We start from the raw sequence: 19,555 nt of genomic DNA, 5'->3' as shown, positions 1-19,555 counted from the left end.
CGCTTCGGCCGACGGTGAGCCAGTCGCACGGGCAATCTCACCGGCGTCCTTGGCGGCAGCTTCCATTGCCAGCGCTGCCTTCACGACGTCGTCCAGCGAGGGGTCAGGAAGCTCCAGGAGTCGCGTCTGCGTGGCAGGGTTGTTGATGCCACAGACGAACGCTCCCGGAGCAGCGAGCCCAGCTGGTCCCCGAAAACACAGGCACTCGCTAATCCTCGTAGCATAGCAACGAACTGCCCGAGGGTCTCTCCTCCCCAGCGGCTTTGGTTGTTGAATCGGAAACGCTCCATTAGTGTGGACGGTGCTGGGTTGAAATGCGAGCGCAGTATGGCGAGCAGCTTACCCAGCATCTTAACATGCGGCATGGCTGGCTTGAGAAGGCTGAGCAGGAGACTGAAGACGCGGGTCCCGCAGCTAGCCGGAAAATGTCCCGCTGTTTGGCCTCGGGTGTGTCGTTTTCCCGAAAGAACACGCGGACTTGTTCCTCGTAAATCGGCCAGCCCGACCAATCTCCCTCGAACGACTCGAGCCATCCGTACGGGGGCGGTACAAGGGCGGTGTTTCGCCGCTCACGGCGGCGTGGGACGATCCGTAGGTACTCGACGCCAGTGTCGCGATCCGTCCGGGTTCGTGAACGAGGAAGGGCTCGAGGCACCCTCCGTTAGACAGACGCTCCTCAGCGTGGTGGTGATGAACGATGACTGACTGCCAAGCAGTTGTGCTTGTCGGTGTTTATTGGGTGCGGTGACCAATGTTGCCTACCGAGCCCGGCAGGCCACCGAGCCTGGCAGGCCAACGAAGATTATGCCCGAGGGGGCGTCACATGCTTGTTACAGAAGCAGCTTGCAGAAATCTTGCATTTAGTCATTTGCTAAGCACATGCCAAGTAGTGCCATGGAGAAGACACCATTTTGACTAGTTGCCACTGGAAGACAAATTAGCCAAGCTGTCATATTCTGACAAAAAAACTCACAATGCGAGACCTTTAACTGTGCGGCCAATTGTGTCCCATGATAAAAAAAAATAGAAATAGCTAAAATGAGTCGGGCAGCCACACACTTATGTCACAAACTTGGGTTCGTACCTTGTTTATTTTTTGAACGCACACATTTGCGAGTTGTTTTGACGTGTCTAGTACTCCAGAATGAACATCGGATCTCTATCAGAAAACGGCAAAGACTACCGCGAGAATAGAATGGGTTTGTTCACCATAGATGCAGGTCCTTTGTCCAACGCTTGAAACACAAGACAGGGAGAGTATAACGAGAGCAGAAGACAGAACAGAGGAAAAGCAGGAAGGTTAACCAGGCACATGTCCCCTTTGCTACCCTGCACAAAAGGACGGAGATAAAGTTTCGAAAACAGAAAGGACCAGCCAGAAAGAACACTAGTTGCGTTTATATGTGAAGGTGCACATTGAGTCTATGAGCAATCGCTGAGGCCTGTCGACTTCAGGAACGGCAGTAATGCTGCCACTGCTTTCCTCCTTTTTTTTTGCTTGGGTATACATGCAGCTTAACGGCCAAATGATATTAAATATAAGCATGTAAGCCCGTTTTATGCAGACACTGCAAAAGCAGCTTACATATGTTTTGTTCATGAGCCATCGTTCATAGTCTTCGAATCGGTCACTTCTCGATTTCACACCTCTAACTACACTTTCGCGGATTACCGCTGTCCCAGGGCATGTCTAAAGTAGATGAGCATCCACTGCATGCAGACGCAGAAGCGAAGCGCTTTGTACGCTGGACATTGTCTTCATGTGATTGATGCCAAGTAGAAGCGATGGCTGGCATGTCTGCGCCAGCGACGCGCCCGGCCATGGCCCAAGAATCTTTGCTTCTTAAAACGGTCTTGAGTACAACCAGTTTTATGCCTTGCGAAGAGGGTGGCGCTAGGAATCGCCACGGGAACAATTGCACAAAAGGTGTGTAATACTCTATTCGATTCCGCAAGAGTCGCACACAGGTGTTGCACCCATTTCAAAAACGAACAAATAAGCCTTTGTAAATGCTACACCGAGCCAAACGCGGCACAACAATGTCGAAAGAATTCGTGAGGGCAGTTGTGTCTTCAAAGAAGGATCCAATTTGCGCAGACGACACATGAAGAGTTTAGAAGACCAAGAGATTTGTGCCAACGTTCTAGCCCGGAAATCAAGTTTCCTGGCAGCATCAGTTCTGCGTAGGAGGATCGGGACCATTCGAATTTCTTTACGGGCACACCGGGTGGCATTGTCAACGCAGTCATTGCCAGCAATACCGGTATGTCCAGGCAACCACTAATACATGTAGTCATACCCTTCATAAAGAGCTTGATGGTGGTCTTCTCTTATCTCCTCTGCCAGCTGGCCATGAGTCTTGCAATGTACAGCAAATTGCAAATTCTGAAGTACTGCATTAGAGTCGACAAATATGACCCACTTTAGAGGTCGCTGTTACATGAAATATTTTATAGCAGCATACGGGGCAGCAAATCTGTTGCCGGTCATGCCATATGAGTCAGTTTCAACTGGATAGTGATTAGCATAGCCAGAAGAACAACGCAGCTCTCGAGCCGGTAAACACCGGCCCATTGGCATAAATCTGCCTCCGATCCCCATATGTACCACTGAACAAAAGCAGTGCCGTTTGTTTCAGTGCCATTCTTGGATAATCGGCCTTCTTCATAATCCTTCGCAATTTTCTAAGCACTTGAGCATGAATTCTTTCAAGCAATCTGAGATTTGTCCTCCGGCTGCTTGACAGCACCGGAGTGCTGTAACGCAAGAAGCCGATGAAGAGCGCTTTGTACAGTTGAAGCATAGAACACACTGGCAGTACCCATGTTTTTGCAGCAATCGCCTTGAAAAGATGACTGATCGAGAGGAGTCTCTTCCTTAGGTAGGATACATGGGGGCTCCAGGGGAGGTCGAGGTCGACAATGATCCCTAACAATCGATGAGTTCTCTTGTACAAGATAGGCTGGCCATTAATAGACACCGGGTATTAATAGTCGTCGATTTTCGTGTGAAAGCGACTAATACGCAGTTTTCTGTTGAAACTCTGACACCTTGTTTTTAAAGATAACTAGACGTCATCATTGCAGCCTTTTGTAACCTTCCGCGAACCTGTAGGCGAGTTACTGCTGAAGCCCAGATGCAGATGTCATCTGAGTAAATTGAGAGACTGACAGACTGTGGCAGGAATTTCGGCAGCCTAATCAAAGCAAGGTTGAACAAAACCGGGCTCAAAACGCCGCCTTCTGGCACTCCACGTCTGGTGTAGTGGTCGGTAGTTTGACAATCCTCATTGGATACAAAGAAACTCCTTTGGGTCAGGTAGCTGAGAATCCACCGAAAAGCGCGGCCTCCGATTGCAGCAGCCACGAGTGCGCCAAGGATGGCTTCGTGAGAAACATTATCATAAGCGCTGCTTACATCTAAATATAGTGCTACAGGGAGGCCTTTGGATTACTTCTCTCGTTGAATCGAACACACAAGATCAATGACGTTGTCGACTGACAAACGACCACGTTGAAAGACTGTCATCGTGTCTGGATAAGCATTGTAATGTTCAAGAAACCACTCGAGGCGCGTCAGGATCATCCTTTCCATCAACTTGCCAACGCAGACGGCGAGAGCAATAGGTCGATATGATGTCAGTTCACAGAGAAGCTTTGCTTGCTTTAAGATTGGGATAAGATGGCTACGCTTCCACTCAGAGGGAACAACACCGTCACTGCAAGAGAAGTTTAGATCGCCACAGGATCTCTCGTGCTTCAAGGTCAAGGTGGCGGAGAACAGCTTACGTGCTGTTGTCGGGTCCGGGTGAAGAGGAGCGCCTGCAAATAGCTACAGCAGCCTCCAGTTCTTCCATATAAAAAGGTACGCCCAATGCCGAAACTTGCATAAAGGGAATTTCCTACAATTCTAGGTCCTTTAGTACCTGTCACCTGCAATCGCCTAACAAAAGTGTTCTGCAACATCGACTTCTCGACAGCCTTGGTGGAAAGCGAGTGCCTTAAATGGGTTGTGCTGCTGACGAGAAGAGCGAAGACCCTGGCAAGTTCGCCATACGCAAGAAAGAGCTTTTCGTGGTGCTCGCTTGTGTGCGTAACGGTGGAGATTGTGACCTTCTTTCTTTCTTCTCCTCTTTCAATCACCTTCCCCGCCTCCCCAGTGCAGGGCAGCCTACCGGGCTGAACCTGGTTAACCTCGCTGCCTTTCCCTTACGACTTATCTCTCTCTCTCTCTCTCTCTAACGTGACTCCAAGAGTTATAGAAGGATTGCCTCGTTCGCTGTCTAATTTGTCGATCAGACTACGTATTTTCTTCTGCTTGCGCCTGGCCTCCCTAAAGTCTAGACTCGATTTTGCGCGTCTATATCTTCTCTCGGCGCGCCGACGTACTGCACGAAGCCTTTCTAATTCAATGTCGAAGTACGTGCGACTAGCCGACCGTCAGAAGAAGCACGTTGCAGCAAGCATCGCGTCTGCAATCACAAGCTCTATGCTACGCGCAAGGCCGCCCTTGCATTTGGAGTTCACAGAGGCTTGAAATGCGAGCCAATCAATTGTTCGAGAGACCATCGGGGAAGACATACCTTTGATGGCAACGTAAGCAGGAATATGGTCAATTCCGCGTGTTTCCAAGTCATTAAACTAGTAGACGCTCGAAGTAAGGCATCGTGACACCAAAGTTAGGTCTAGGCAGCTACTGTACTATGACTCTTTCATGAATGTTGGGCTGCCGTCATTCAAAAGGCAGGGGTCATGATCCGAAGCAAATGGTACAAGAGTCCTGCCTCTCAAATTGGTTCTTCTACTTCCCTAAACTGGGTGGATGAGTATTAAAATTAAACGACTTGATCGGGAAATGTAGGTTGCGATGAGTGTGAAGGTAGGCCCCTTCTTTACGCTAAGGCACATATGCTGATTGTTGTCGTGGGGAGGCACGGCCTGGGCCACGTAGGTTAGCTCCTTGCGAACATGAACAAGGACCTTGCTGCTTTTGTCACATGTGGTGGAAACAAAAGCATTGTATTCTGATAGTCTGATGGTGTTTGTCACGATTTTTCACAGATGATCAGCACCGGGAACCGATTTATATATACAAATTGACAAAAATCGGAAATACGTGATTTCAAGCCTCTCGCACTCCACTGAAGAATTGAGGTATTCTTGACTTCTTGAAAAGGTCGCTTGTGCAGAAGTGGGAGAGTGATGTTTCTAATGCAAGCTTCCAAGCACAGAAACGAGAGCATCCAGTACTTGTAAATCGCATCGATGCAGTCGAAGTTTGGGCATTTCCCAAAAGTGTGCGAATCGCAGCCATTAGCGACTTCATCAATATAACCACCTGCATATCCTGTTCAGGCAACTTGTCGGAAGCAGGAGCTACGTTCGATGAAGGCGATGTACGCCGGTCAAGCTCAGCAGGTGGGTGTGCTTTGGTAGTGCAGGCCAGACAACGTCATAAGCACTTTTCTGGGCTTCTTTGTCATTCATAACGTTCCGTCTGGTCTCGCGCAATCACTGCTGCTCCAGAATTCGAGATTATGAGGCCGCCGGACTAAGTTGGCGCCGTGGGGGCCTTTCGCGTTCTTTCACGAACGTCGGCGGTGGCGGCGAGAGCTTCGTTTTTTCACAGAAATGGCTGCTTCCCAGTGCATAGAGATTTCCTTTACTATCTCCTTAGGTATACGCTCCACTCCTTCTTCATTCGGGGGCAATTTCTCGACGTGACTTCGTGCAATCCTTTGCAGTTTCTTCACTTAAATACAGTTGCTTGGCATGATACCGTGGTGTGGGACTCTGCGTAGCATGCAGATACTGCCACTTTATTACGAACACCTCTGACGTGGCCCAACCGAAAACGCTTGTGGCACTGCAAAGGTTTCGGAACGCGCGGTTTTACAGGGTGGCAAAATGGCCCACCTTGACATTAGATGGTACGGTGTCGCCCTTGAAGACTATCTTCACACACCGTGAATTGCCAATCCGAGATACCTGCATTATGGTAGCATCAGGAGTGGCTGTCTTGAATAGGATAATCAAGCGGTCATTTGGTATTGCAACATCTACGTCATAGACGACGCGTGTTGCTGTATCCTTGTCGACTCGAATGTGGGAGCGCACTCTGATCCCGTTCAAATCGGTTATTGTACGCAAGATGTCAAAAGCGGTTGAATGCACGACATCTACAGCTAGTACGTTCTTGCGAGTGTTAATTCTTATATCGGTTATCTCATTTGGTACTAATCTTTCAAGGAAGGTGGAGACAACTTGCCTATTCAGAAGGCGCAGGTTGTCCTAGGGAACCACGGCATGAAGAGCATGCCGGGGGCTCGAGGACGGCTCGTATTCTGTACTGTGGACGTACTTGAAGACAAAGGTGTCCTGAGGCTCCTCCGCTCCTTGCGGCTTCGCACGGATTCGAAGCCGTCTTCGGAGTCTTCTCCGCTGGCCGAGTAGAGTTCCGTGCTGTCATTGGCGGTATCGGGCTGTTGAATGTTACGCCTCAGCGATGGCACCGCGGAACGTGAGGCCAGGTCTAGAGAGGTCTGGGCTGTGTCCGCTTCCATCACTGCCGGCGGGAGGACCGATGCACCGCAAATAAACTCCAGAAAAACAGAAAATTCACAGGAGACCGGAAAGCACCGCTCAACTAGAGACACACTTCGTCGTCTTCCATGGTGAGAGGTGTATGCAGAGAGAAGTACGGCGTGAATTACAGCGGTAAATTTGACAAAAACTGACGTCTATGGCCTAATGGAACCTGGCTTTCGCGAAGTGCCGTCGCGCATATGTCCTTTCACAGCGCTCACGTCTTCTCGCGCGCACATGCTCCATGGCACAACATATATTCGTGTACGGACTGCAGGTGGCCGTCGTCACAGTGACGCCGTATTCGTTGAAAGAGATAACGGACGCGAATCCCAGAAGTGGGCGGGCTCAAAACCAGGCCGCATTTCCTGCAGCTGACTACGCATAACTTTTCTTTGGGGTGGAAGAAAAACTATGATTTCAGGAACAACTAAGTGTAAGTAATAAGTACGTTGCATGGGACGGGCTTCTACTGCCATTGAAGTAAACAGACTAGGTTTGCGATAGCATATGAATTGAGTGGAAGCAGAAAGCGCTCGCATTGTCATTTTCTAAAAGGCGCTTTGTATTCGCCTTGTAGCTTCGTCATAACCTTCAACTCATAATGGTGGGGACGACATTGTTGGGCTTTCAGTAGTTGTGACATTCATATCAAAATGCCGCTTCCATGCATACCGCCTAATGAATCCGGGCTGTAGATATGATGGTTTGCCACCGGATAAACAGCATTCATATAAAATTGCGGTAATGTCTTGTTTGGCGTCTTTGGTTGGTCAGCTCCGTACATTAAAGCTTGGCGATCGACCAAGATACAGCAAACGCAGCCGGCCGTCATCAGATGCAGTATTGTGATAATCCAAGCGGCCGCAATTTATTTCCCAGCCCTCGGTAGTCAGGAATCAAGAACGCCGTTATTCCGAAGCACTATGCAGATACGACGGAACGCAAGACAAGCGATATCACGCGGACGTTTTTAAAGCGACCGCAAGCAGTGGTAACAACATCGCACACTAATGCGCGTGCCCAAGACCCTGTTTTTCTTCGATGTCAAGCGCTGTTGACTCACCCTCCTTTTTTTTTTCATCATTCTCGCCACAATTCAATCACTGTCGCCGCAGTAGAACGGACGACCTGTCTAGAGGAAGGTTGTGTCAATCGTTGGGACACAACCACCATTACCCGTTACAGCAAGCAAAATTAAAGTAACGAAGACAGCTTGTAAATTGCAGCGGCAAATTATACTTCACAAAAAAATTTGCACAGCATCGACTACGAATCATTTTCTACCATTCAGATCATAGTATTATGTCTATACATTTAGTATGCCATTAAGCTCACGCGATTCATCCTACTAACCACTGTAATCGCCGTTAACTCCAAGTTGCCGCAAGTAAAAAAAAATGAAAGCGATGCTACGTGCCATCATTCTTTTCTAAAAAGAAGACTTGTGATGTCTTTTTAACGATATGCCGCCTAGTCGCATCAACAGTGCAATGACCAATGACCGCCCACGTGAAAGGCTCCAACCCATAAAGAGGAAAATGCGTTACGTCGTTGGATCTTAAGAGCCTGTGTTCAAATTTTTATTTCCGAGGACTTGTGTGATTCCCAGCTTCAATTAATGATGAACTGGAGGCTTGGTTTCCCACAACCCCTTTAATATTGCTTTATTTAGAAACTGTCTGTTGACCTCAGCTACCGTCGAGGCTCAAGACCCATATTTAGAAGCGAAGATCCTTGCACTAGGGCCGTGCGCGTCGCTAGCGGAGAAAGCAATGAGAGCATTACTGTGTGGTTCTTCAAATCTACAGGCCTCTGCGACCGTTTACACACCCAGCGGGCACCATTGCGTGTGAGCTGCTGTTTTTCTCGCCTTAGTTCTCTCTGTCCGTCCCTCGTGTATCCTTGCCACCTATGCAGGGTACCGAACCGGACATGCGTCACGTTAAGCTCCAAACCTTTTCTTTCTTCTCACTTGCTCTCTCCCTGCCCTACTTTTCCTACCTTACCGACCTTACCCTTTCCTACGTCCCAGGATGTCCGTATATATACACACATATATATATATATATATATATACATACATACATATATATATACATACATATATATACATACATATATATACATACATATACATATATATATATATATATACATATATATATATATATATATATATATATATATATATATATATATATATATATATATATATATATATATATATATAATATATATATATATATATATATATATATATATATATATATATATATATATATATATATATATATATATATATATACAGTTTTCATCTATCTCACTCATCAGAACACGAGTTTCCGCGTGTTCGATGTACCTCGAAATGTTTTCAAGCGAACCTTTTCTGAGCGCTGTCGGACAGAACGCAGCGAAAGAGATTGTATAATCAGGAGGGCTGCACAGGCGTGGAAACATCGCTTCGAACGACAGAAAGCTGAGCTAGTTGGTAAGGATGCATTATGCAAAAAGGAGGTGAGGCGTGCAGACAGGACACAAGAGTAGAGAAGTGGACAACACGAACGCCGACAATCAACTGAAGGGAGCACTGAGGCGAAAAAAGAAAGAAGACACAAAACTCACCTGCGCAAGCTCAGGAATGGTATCACCACGTGTCAGTCGGATACATGTGTCGGTCTACGTGAGAGATAACTGTTAAGGCACTGAATCTCTTCCTTATGTAAAGTAATCGAAGGCTGACTCACGCACGCATTTCCACCGTTATAGATATGCCATGCCTCTACCATAAGACGCGTATCTTCATTCTTATGCCTGTACAATATCGCGAATTCATCTAACTCTGGCGTCGAGTTACAATCTAGGCAATGAAGGGAAGATTAGAAGGCGATCCACCGGTTAATGACCTTTTATGTTCCATTAGCCTCTGATACACCGCCCCGTTTGCCCTACGTAGAACTGGCCACAGCTAAGGGGAATCTTATAAACCCCACCCATACGACAGTCAGTAAACCTGTTGTTCTTATTGTGCTTCACTGGACAGATATCTGTTCTTTTTTTGCTTTTTACCTGCTCCTTTTTCCTCTGCACGGCAGCGCATATCTTACCTAGGTTATTGGGAGCAGTGAAAGCAACATTAACATGATACCTACTTGCAACGTTTTTAAGCCTGTGCGACACTGAATAAATGTACGGAATAGCCACTACTCTTTTTTTGCTTCTGTAATCACGTCCGTCCCCCTCGAAACCGACTTCTTTAGGCGCTCTGCCACAGTGGCCACTGCTACACTAGGATAACCTGCTTCCACTAGGCGCCGGACCTGCGCATTAAAACTGGCGCTCATTTTGTGCATGCAGGATCTGGTGAGAGAAGACTTAAGGCACGACACGGAAATTCCGTTTTTTACTACTTTGGAATGCTTGGATTGAAAGTTTAGCAGCGACTTCGAATATCTTGGGGAGCACTGCCAACAAACATGATTTTGTTCGAAGACCAAGGAATTGTCAAGAAACTGAATTACGCGTCGCTGAGGAAATTCCTTGGTAAACTTTAATCCTCCTCCATAAAGTTTAAATTGCTCACTTACTGAGGTAGCAGCGGAATCGAATTCTTCCCTATTGCAGAAAATCAGGTAATCATCAACGTAACGAAATATCTTGATGACACTATCACCTAAGGCTTTGTCTAAGCAGCTGTCAACCTTACTCAGGTAAATATTGCTAAGAATAGAGGCAACCTTTGAGCCAATACAAATGCCTGATTTCTGCAGAAAAACGGCATCTCTTCACACAATCAGCGTCGACTTCAAGTACGTTGTAAGAATTTCTAGAAAAGCTCCGGTGGAAACACCGCATCTGTTAATAAAAGCCGACTCTTGCACTTGTTCTTTAATGCACTCATTTATTTATTTATTTTTTTATTTATACAAGTAGCTGCAGCGCCACAAGGGCATTATTGCAGGGGGGGACAAATTGAAGAAAAGTGAACATGTGACAAAAACTTGATACAGCAGAGCACAGGTGGTAAAAGTAACAAAATACGTAACATAGATGAGTCATCTCGACGGCAAAACGGTCTTGTGAAATGCGGTGCAAATTTGCAAGACAGAAATGGAAAGGGTACACTATCGCATGGAGTGCAATGCCAGCCAAATGATATAAAGAAAACGGGATAATATACTACGACAGACTGCGTGACAATAAAGACAGAAACTCTGAACACGTTTTACATTCACCAATGCTCCTGGGAAGCCTATTCCAGTGTGCGGAAACATGCGGAAAAAATGAATTACGGTAGACATCAGTACGACAGCGCATTTCAAGGACTTTCAGCTCGTGATCACATCGTTTAGAGATGAAGTGGGGAGGGAAAATGTACAAATTCTTGTTTATTCCTGTGAGATCAAAGTAGATTCGGAAAAAAAGTTCTAATTTTGCAGTTAATCGGCGGTGTGCTAGTGTTTTCCAACCAAGGTCCTCTTTAAGCAATGTAATACTGCTACGGAAATTATAATTACCAGAAACAAATCTTGCAGCGCGGTTTTGGACGCGTTCGAGCTTTTCTATAAGTTTAGAGCTTTGAGGGTCCCATACCTGGCAAGCGTATTCGAGTACCGGACGAACATTTGTTATGTAAAGCTGTTCTTTTACTTTCTGGGGGGCGTTATAAAAATTACGTCTAACAAGGTTTAGTATACGAGATGATTTTAAGGTTAAGTATTCAATATGTCTGTTCCATGTTAAATTTTCTGAAAAATAGACCCCGAGGTATTTGTAGTGTTCGACCTTTTCAAGAAGTAGTCCGTCCAATTTATACACTGATCTCACAGGAAAGCGCTTACGGGTGAATGACACAAGTTGGCATTTAGCATTGTTCAAAGACATGCCCCACTTAATGCACCAAGCATGAATTTTGTTTAGATCATTCTGCAAACTACTAACATCACAAACATTTTCTACATTCTTGTATATGGCACAATCATCAGCATATAACCTCACTTTGCATTCTAGATTGTGCACAATGTCATTTATAAAGACTAAGAATAACAAAGGCCCCAAAACAGACCCTTGGGGCACGCCAGAGGTTACGGTGACAGGTGTTGATTTAGTGCCGTTTATTAAAACATGCTGTGTTCGTCCAGACAGGTAATTTCCAATCCAATGTACTATTGCAGGGTGTATACCGAGACAAGATAATTTATGTAAAAGCAATGCATGAGAAACGGTGTCGAAAGCTTTCCGGAAATCTAAAAATATACAGTCTACCTGAAATCCAAGGTCAAAAGAGTAAAAGAGGTCGTGAGCGAACTCTACCAGTTGAGTCGTACATGACAAGCCGGGCCTAAATCCATGTTGAAAATCCGAAAAAAAATTATTGCTTTGAAGGTGTTTCATCACAGCGCTGTATATGATGTGTTCTATTGTTTTGCAACATACACATGTTAGAGAAATAGGCCTGTAGTTTTCTAGTACATTTTTGGGACCGTTTTTATGTATGGGAACGACGTCGGCTACCTTCCACTCTGCAGGTAATGAAATGGTATTTAATGATTTATTAAACAGAGCGACTAAAAAATGCGCAATTTCTTGAGAGCAGGATTTCAAGACCTGCGACGGAATACCATCGGGACCGCCAGCTGATTTGTTGTTCAGATTGGAAATAAGTTTCAGAACACCGTTATATGTGACAGTGACCATAGGCATATTCTCATAGACTATTTCTTGTATTTCAGGCGGTTCACCAGTGTATGTCTCAGAAAAAACACTTTTAAAATAGGAATTCAGACAGCAAGCCTTCTCATAATCATCAAGCACTGTTTTCTCGCCAACTGATAAAATCGCGACAGTTGTGTCCACTTTACCATTTATTTTAACAAATTTCCAAAATTCTTTAGGATTATCCCTTAACTTTGCGTCAAGCGATGAAAGATAACTTTGTTTATTCACCTTTATTTCTTGCTTAATATTGTAGTTGACATGACGCATTTCATGGAAAACAGATTGATTGGGAGTCTTCAAATACGAAGCATACAGGCGGCGTTTTTTGTAAATTAGCGAGCGAATTTTCTTATCTACCCACGGTTTATCTTTCCGGCGTCTAGTTGTCAAAAGTTTGGAAGGTATGTATTGTTCAATTAAAGCCTTTAATTTATCTCTAAAAAGAATCCAAGCTTCATCTATGTCCACTGTCTGGCTGACCTCATAAAATATAGGGAAGAAATTTGAAAGGTCTCGTGATAAAGAGACGTAATCCCCTCGGTCGTAGAAAAAAAACCTTTCTAGGATATTTATGGGTTGGTCTAACTGAAGCGGCACTAGACGTGGCAACAACGCAATCGTGATCACTGATACCAGGGATGACAGCTACATTTTGGATCAGCGACTCAGAGCTAGCAAAAAACAAATCTAAAGTGCTGGCAGAAAAATGGTCTCTTCGCATGCATTCGGAGACGAATCGGGTTAGGTCATTAGTTATAATGAACTCTGAAAAGGCAAGAGATAGGGCAGTCGAGTCTGAGGACACAGGTTTGCCATCTTCCCAGTCAACAGCAGGCATGTTAAAGTCGCCCCCAAGTATATACTCAGTATTTACGGTAGTTAAAAAGTTTGATAGCTCGGTAAATGATTCCGGATTACAAGAACTAGGAGACCGGTAAAAAGACCCAACAGCAAGGTAATTGCCATTGCTCATTCTAACCCTGCACCATATGGATTCAGAGTGATTGAAAGAAGTAGGGAGTTCAGTACTGTGAAGGCACTCATTAATGAGAAGAAAAACGCCGCCACCATGTGTGTTTCTGTCACACCGGTAAACATCATAACCACACGGAAATACCTCGTTATTGGCGATGGATTCATGAAGCCAGGATTCAGTGCCGATCACTATGTGTGGTTGAACAGCGGAAAGTAAAGCTGCAAACTCATCGGCCTTATTTTTCAAGCTTCGGCAGTTAACTAACAGAAGATTAAGTGTAAGATAACAAGAAGTGTTATGTTCCGCGCCAGTACGCAAGGTTTTAGGTTCTGCACGATGCTTGACCTTTAGCTATCTTATTTCGGTTACCACCTTTTTTCCGCTATCATAGCCAAAGATTTTGTTGCCCATGTGCAGTTTATCGAAACGTAGTTTAAATGAGAGGTTTGTGGCTAAAGCATATTCAACCAGTTTTGATCTTGCATATCTGATAGCAGGACTGAAATCCTCTCGAATTCCGTATTCCTTATCTTTCAGCCTGGATCCGCACGACAAAAGTTGTTCCTTAACTTTAAATCTACAGAAATTAACAATAATTGGCCGGTTCTTTCCCTCGCGAAACTTTCCCAGCCTATGAGCACGTTCAATATCTTCCGTTGTAATAGTCTGTTCGAGCTCAGTTTGAAAAAACGCGATGGCTTTTTTCTCAGAGTCTCTCTAACTTTCATTTTCGCAATCACATAGGCCAAAAACTATCAAGTTATTTCTGCGCGACCTGTTGTTTGTATCCTCAAGGGACGTTTTAATTTCGACCATTTTTCGCAGATTTTCTGAGGACTCTTCTTTGGCTGAAAGTAGGTCACTTTGAAGAACAGCGACTGTGTTCTGTAGTTCTTGTAGCGAAAGAGCGAGAGCAGACTGTTCCTTCTTGACAACTTCTAGCTCGGTGAAAAAACGAGTTTGCCCTTGCTCAAGCCGGCGGACAATAGCATAAATGCCTTCAATACTAGCACTTCCTTCAGCACTACTAGCATCTGTACCAGGGCCAGGGTTTAGTTCGACATCCCCGGAGAGAAGTAAATGTAATCCAGAGAAAGCACGGTAGGCAAAAGCACGTAAACTGATACATTTTCTCACGTACTCCAATAGGCTGTCGGGGCACGACACCGCAATTACACATCGGTCAGGACACCGGTAACAAGATGCAGGGGTTCGGTAACTAACCTGTGCAAAAAGACGAGGTAAGCTCATGTCGACAGCGATGTCGCGCCCCGGCAGTAGTCCGTCGAAGTGCAGCTTAAGTAGTGCCTCCGCCCCTCTTGTATCAGTTGACATATGCGGTTGCCAGGCCAGATGAGTGAATGTATCCAAAGTGGGCGGCTGCTCGTTGATATCCGGGAAAGGCGATGATTGTGCGGCGAAGCACGCGTCCGTTTGCCACGTAGAATCTGTAGGCGGTGGCAGGTTCCAAGTCACATCGAAGAAACCACCGCCGGGCCACGGAATCAGTAGGGCTCCGAAAAGCACCTGTGCAAAAAGACGAGGTAAGCTCATGTCGACAGCGATGTCGCGCCCCGGAATTTAGAAAGCCATCAGGAGGCAAGGAATAATACAGGTCTTCGATATTCATACTGAAAGCTGTACAATCACCACGATTTTCCTCTCTTAAATACTGAACTAGTGCCTGAGAATTACGCAAGCAAAAGGGGTCTGAAAAAACAAGTGAAGCTAAGCAGTTCTGTAGGTAACTAGCGACACAGACTGGCCTCGTCCCTTTCTCTGACACTATAGCACGAAAAGGAATTTCTTGTTTATGGGTCTTGGCCGAGAAAAACAGTTCTAAGGTGACGGATTTAGCTTTCTTGACATTACAAACAAGCCTATCAAGATTATGTCTTGACAAGAGGTTAACCGCACGTTGCTTAACTACCGAAGGCTTGAGTTTTACTGGCTGTAAATGCTTTTCTATGGCTGAAATCGCTTTTTCTGAAAACATGTCATCTGGCATAATTACAAAATAACCTTCCTTCTCAGATATTACTGGTCTAAGTTTATGCTCCCCAAGGTAATTAACTAACGGTCGGACAGGGTCAGACGTCTTAAAATGAGAATTTGATTGTTTAATGCTAGCAATGCAATCTGAAATACAGCGCAAGCGTTCTTCTTCTGGGACAAACCTGGTTATGCAGCGCGTTATGCTTAAAATGTCAACGGGTCTTATGTTAGGCCTAAAACAGTGCTTAGGACCTAAAGCAAGGATTTTTCTATGGGTATCACTTACGATGGCGTCTCCAAGAACCAATACGTTATTTGACGGTGAATTATTAGAAAGGTGTTTCCTCTTACTTTGTTGAAGCTCCGGAAGTTTCATCCTCCACAGCAAGTCCGCGTGTTGCACGGCTAACCTATTCCAATCGGCGTAGGGGCGGTTCCAATGGCTTTCGTCTCCCAGGGCCGCGCAACGGACCTTTAGACACTCCTGATAGAACCTAACTTGGCGCCATGATTCAGCGGAAAGAATAGGTCCAATCCTCCTTGCATGCCCAGTTGATGGTTGGAGGAAGCTGCACATCATTTGAACTTCCAATGGGACGACACGATTACGACTAAACCACGACATGGTTCTAGCGCGGAACATACATATCGCAATGTATAGTTGATAGTCAGTTGACAGTCGGCGTTCGTGTTGTCCACTTCTCTACTCTTGTGTCCTGTCTGCACGCCTCACCTCTTTTTTGCATAAACATCGCTTCTTTGTTTTATTCGGACAGACTTAATAGACGCTGCAAGATAAATCATACAACGCAAGATAAACTTCTGTACAGTTCGCAACAGCTAAATTAATATCCCAAGTTGTAACAAACTTTTTAATGACCCAAAATGTGCAGGCATAACAAGTCTAAAAAAAGTGTCATATTAGCAGGCCCGTCGTAATGGCGTATAAAAAAGACTGCGTACGACCAAATTAATCCCTATATATGTGCAGCATGTTTCTAACATTTCTCGACTCAACCTCTCGCCGTCACGCACGAACGTCCTGAGAATGGTGCCTTAAGGTTTCTCGATTTGAAGTTGTCCTTTTTAGGCGAGCAAATCTGTTGGAAATATGAGCCCCGCTCTAAAAAACCCCTGCTGCCTTTTGCATCAGTTCATAGTAAATTGGTCAAACGCGGCATTATTGAGGTATGCTTGAAAAACGCCTTGCTAAAATCCTCTTACCATTTAGTACAAGAAAACTTCAACTCGCAGGTAGCTCGTTTGAAGGCTGTTGGCTATCCCAGCAGCCTCATTGTTTCCGTTTCGGATACGCTGCGTGGGAAGTTGCAATCTTGTGCTGCCCCTCCCGATCCACGTGATGCTGTTCGCAGGAATCTAGCAGCCATCCCATACATCCATGCCATCTCGCATAAACTACAGAAAATTGGCCAAAGGGCGGGAGTTCCTGTCGTTTTTTCCGCGCCCCACAAGTTATCTCAGTTATGCGCAAAAACCAGCCCTGTCAGCAGGCAATCAAAATCATGCAACATTGTGCATGATTTTGATTGCCTGCATTGTGGTTCCGTCGAATGCTCAAGAGGAGTAGTGTATAGCATACCTCTTTCCTGCGGACAGCGCTACGTGGTAAAACGGGAAAGGTGCTTAAAAGTGAGGCTACAGGAACACAATCAGAAAGTTCAAAAGGGGAGAGAAGGTTTCCTTGGGATCCATTGCTCCCAATGCAAATGTCAGCCACTCTTTCAAAAAAACAGAAATAATAGCAAGCCACGGGCAGGAAGACACCAGACTCATCATTGAGACAGCGGCTATCGCAGAAGGCAACTGCGTCAGCAAATCATCCATAGCATTGACCGCTAAAGAATGTGCATTTCTGTGGACTGTCTGTGGGAGACCTCCTTAAGCCCTGTCCCCGCCATAATGCGCTCTTGTCTGCTAGTGTTAACCATGTTGTCTTGCACGTGTGCAAGTGGTTGTGATCAAGTGCGCGAGAGTATATATTCATAACCTTTTTTGTAATAAACACCAGTTGGAAGTTGCGGTTGTCCTTGTCGTTCTTTTGTGCCCCATGTCCACTCCTGCGCTAGTCACTTCATCATGGAATACCAACTAGCCCGGTCTCACACTCTGCTCGAAAGGACTACAACGATATACATTATTTTACAGCCTCTCCCTTTCTCCTCGTCGAAACCTCCGTCCTCTTTCTCCTCCTCAAAGTTCTAAAAAAAAACTTTTAAATTTATTTTTGCAAGATAGGCTGAAAAATTACAATTAAAAATATCTGATCCAGGAGCGATTTTTTTTCCTTAACTGCAAGGTTTACTTTTCGAGGAAACAGAAAAAGCTTTCTTTGCAATAGCGTGCCACATATAAGTGATTGACAGTTTTTATAAGCTCAGATATGCACTGTCTATCTCCCCTGATATGTTCGATTTTCTGCGAGAAAATTGTACATAGAAAATTGTAGACTAAGGCACTTTGTCCAAGTGCAGGGTTTCTTGCAAACAGTGAAAGTCTACATCTTCCCTTACTTCTCGCAAGATAAATACGCAATATCATGTTTGCTGATATGCTGTCTATTTGTTGCCTCTGTCTCTCGATTGTTGCTCTTTTGTTTGTTTGTCTTCCAACTAAAAGGTGTCTCCTGCACTCTTTTGCTGATTTCGAATATGTGGTTCTACCGGTTTGCCCACCTCGCCACCGCCTTTGATTCCTCAAATGGGGTATCCGGGGTCAACACCTCTAAGAGCTACCGCGGCAGAGTGGCATGCGATGTTGTTATGTGGCGTGGGCAATCTTATTATCTGTATCACGAGCCGGGTATCTTCTACTTCCTGGCTTCCCCAGTGACTGGGCAAGACGAACAGTTTCCTTTTTCTCGTCATCCCTAATCGCTCATCAGGAATGAGACGAAGCGTGTTGGCAGACGCGCACACAAGGGAAAGAGTTCGCAGGAGATACTCCCCACAGGGAAGAGAGACGACCACAACTTTAGTTAGAAGGACAAGGAACTAACGTCCGAGAAAGAAAGAAAGAAAGAAAGAAAGAAAGAAAGAAAGAAAGAAAGGAAGGAAGAAACTGACGAAGTATAGCCAGAAAAAGCGAGTCTTCTTCAGTGCCGATGACTGGGGGCAAGAAGGGAGAAGACGAAGAAAAAGAAGAGCTTGTCTGAGTTGCAAGAAGTACCAAAATAAACGATCGCCGTCCCAGCCGGCGGGGCAGAGGCGGTGGTTGACGTGCGGAATCAATTCGGAGGCAGTCCTAATGCAGCGCGATCTTCCGGGGAAGCCTTATCCGCATTAAGGGCCGAAGGTCGTGGGAAATGGAAGGGCTTAGCGCCCATCCAGGTCTGAAGCCCGCTACGAGAGTTAGTGGAGCGCTTGCCGCTACGATATGGGAGCTCGGGCCGCCGCCTTATGGGCCGCGAGCCGAAGAAACTCGAGGCAAAGAAAACAGAAATAACGGGTAGCTATAGCCACTTGGAGCCACGACTTTTCTGCACGAGGCGGTCGAGCGAATAAATTGGCCTCGATGAGTAGTTTGCGCACGAGTCGAAGCGTGGACGCCCCGTTACATCGGCTTTTTTTTTTATTGCGACAGCGATTATATAGACACTCGAGTAACATTTTTCCCCTTCGGATTACGCGCCGACATAAAGTCCAAGGACGACAACACCGTCGCCGCGCGCCGTATGCTGTACGCTCGTGCAAGGAAAGAACGCTGAGAGGAAACGCGCTGTCTTCCGTCGCGCGAAAGGCCGTGAGGGGATGGAAGAGAGGGAGGGGGCGGCGTTGTTGTCCGGCAGCAACTGCGTATTTCGCGACCACGCGCAAGGGGAACCGACAATCACGGCTAAATCTCGTGCGTGCACGGGCAGAAAGCGGGGAGACAGCGCGGAAAGCAGTGCGGAAGGGAAGGAGGGCGGCGCTGTACTCTGGCAGCAACTGCGTACTTTGCGCGGCCACGCATAGAGAAAGGAATACAACAAGAGCGGACACTCCCATAGAGCCCAGCGGTCGAATTGACTGCAGCGCACCAAGCCCTGGATGTTAAAACCTGAAGCACACTTCCGGTTTCGGTTTTGTGCGCGCGCGTTCTGAATTCCACCTGGTGCGCGTCACGCCGGCTCCCGTTTTTTTTTTCTTTTGCAGCAAATATTTATTTACATATTTATTTTTTATTTATTAAATATTTATTTGCAAATTATTTTATTAAGTAAAATTGATTGCGAACGATCTTCACAAGCCTCCATTGAGTATGTGCCACGTGCAATTTCATAAA

The 19,555-nt window shown here is 45.8% G+C and overlaps 1 protein-coding gene across 2 annotated transcripts in view; it reads right to left on the bottom strand.

Moving 5' to 3' along the window:
• Positions 1–19,555, bottom strand: part of LOC139052546 (cell adhesion molecule Dscam1-like) — a 1,125,159-nt gene that overhangs the window by 949,865 nt on the left and 155,739 nt on the right. The window lies entirely within an intron of this gene.

This window comes from Dermacentor albipictus, chromosome 1 (genome assembly GCF_038994185.2).
Source record: "Dermacentor albipictus isolate Rhodes 1998 colony chromosome 1, USDA_Dalb.pri_finalv2, whole genome shotgun sequence".
Taxonomy (NCBI): domain Eukaryota; kingdom Metazoa; phylum Arthropoda; class Arachnida; order Ixodida; family Ixodidae; genus Dermacentor; species Dermacentor albipictus.
The sequence above is the reverse complement of the archived record's forward strand: the minus strand, read 5'-3'. Positions and strand labels throughout refer to the sequence as shown.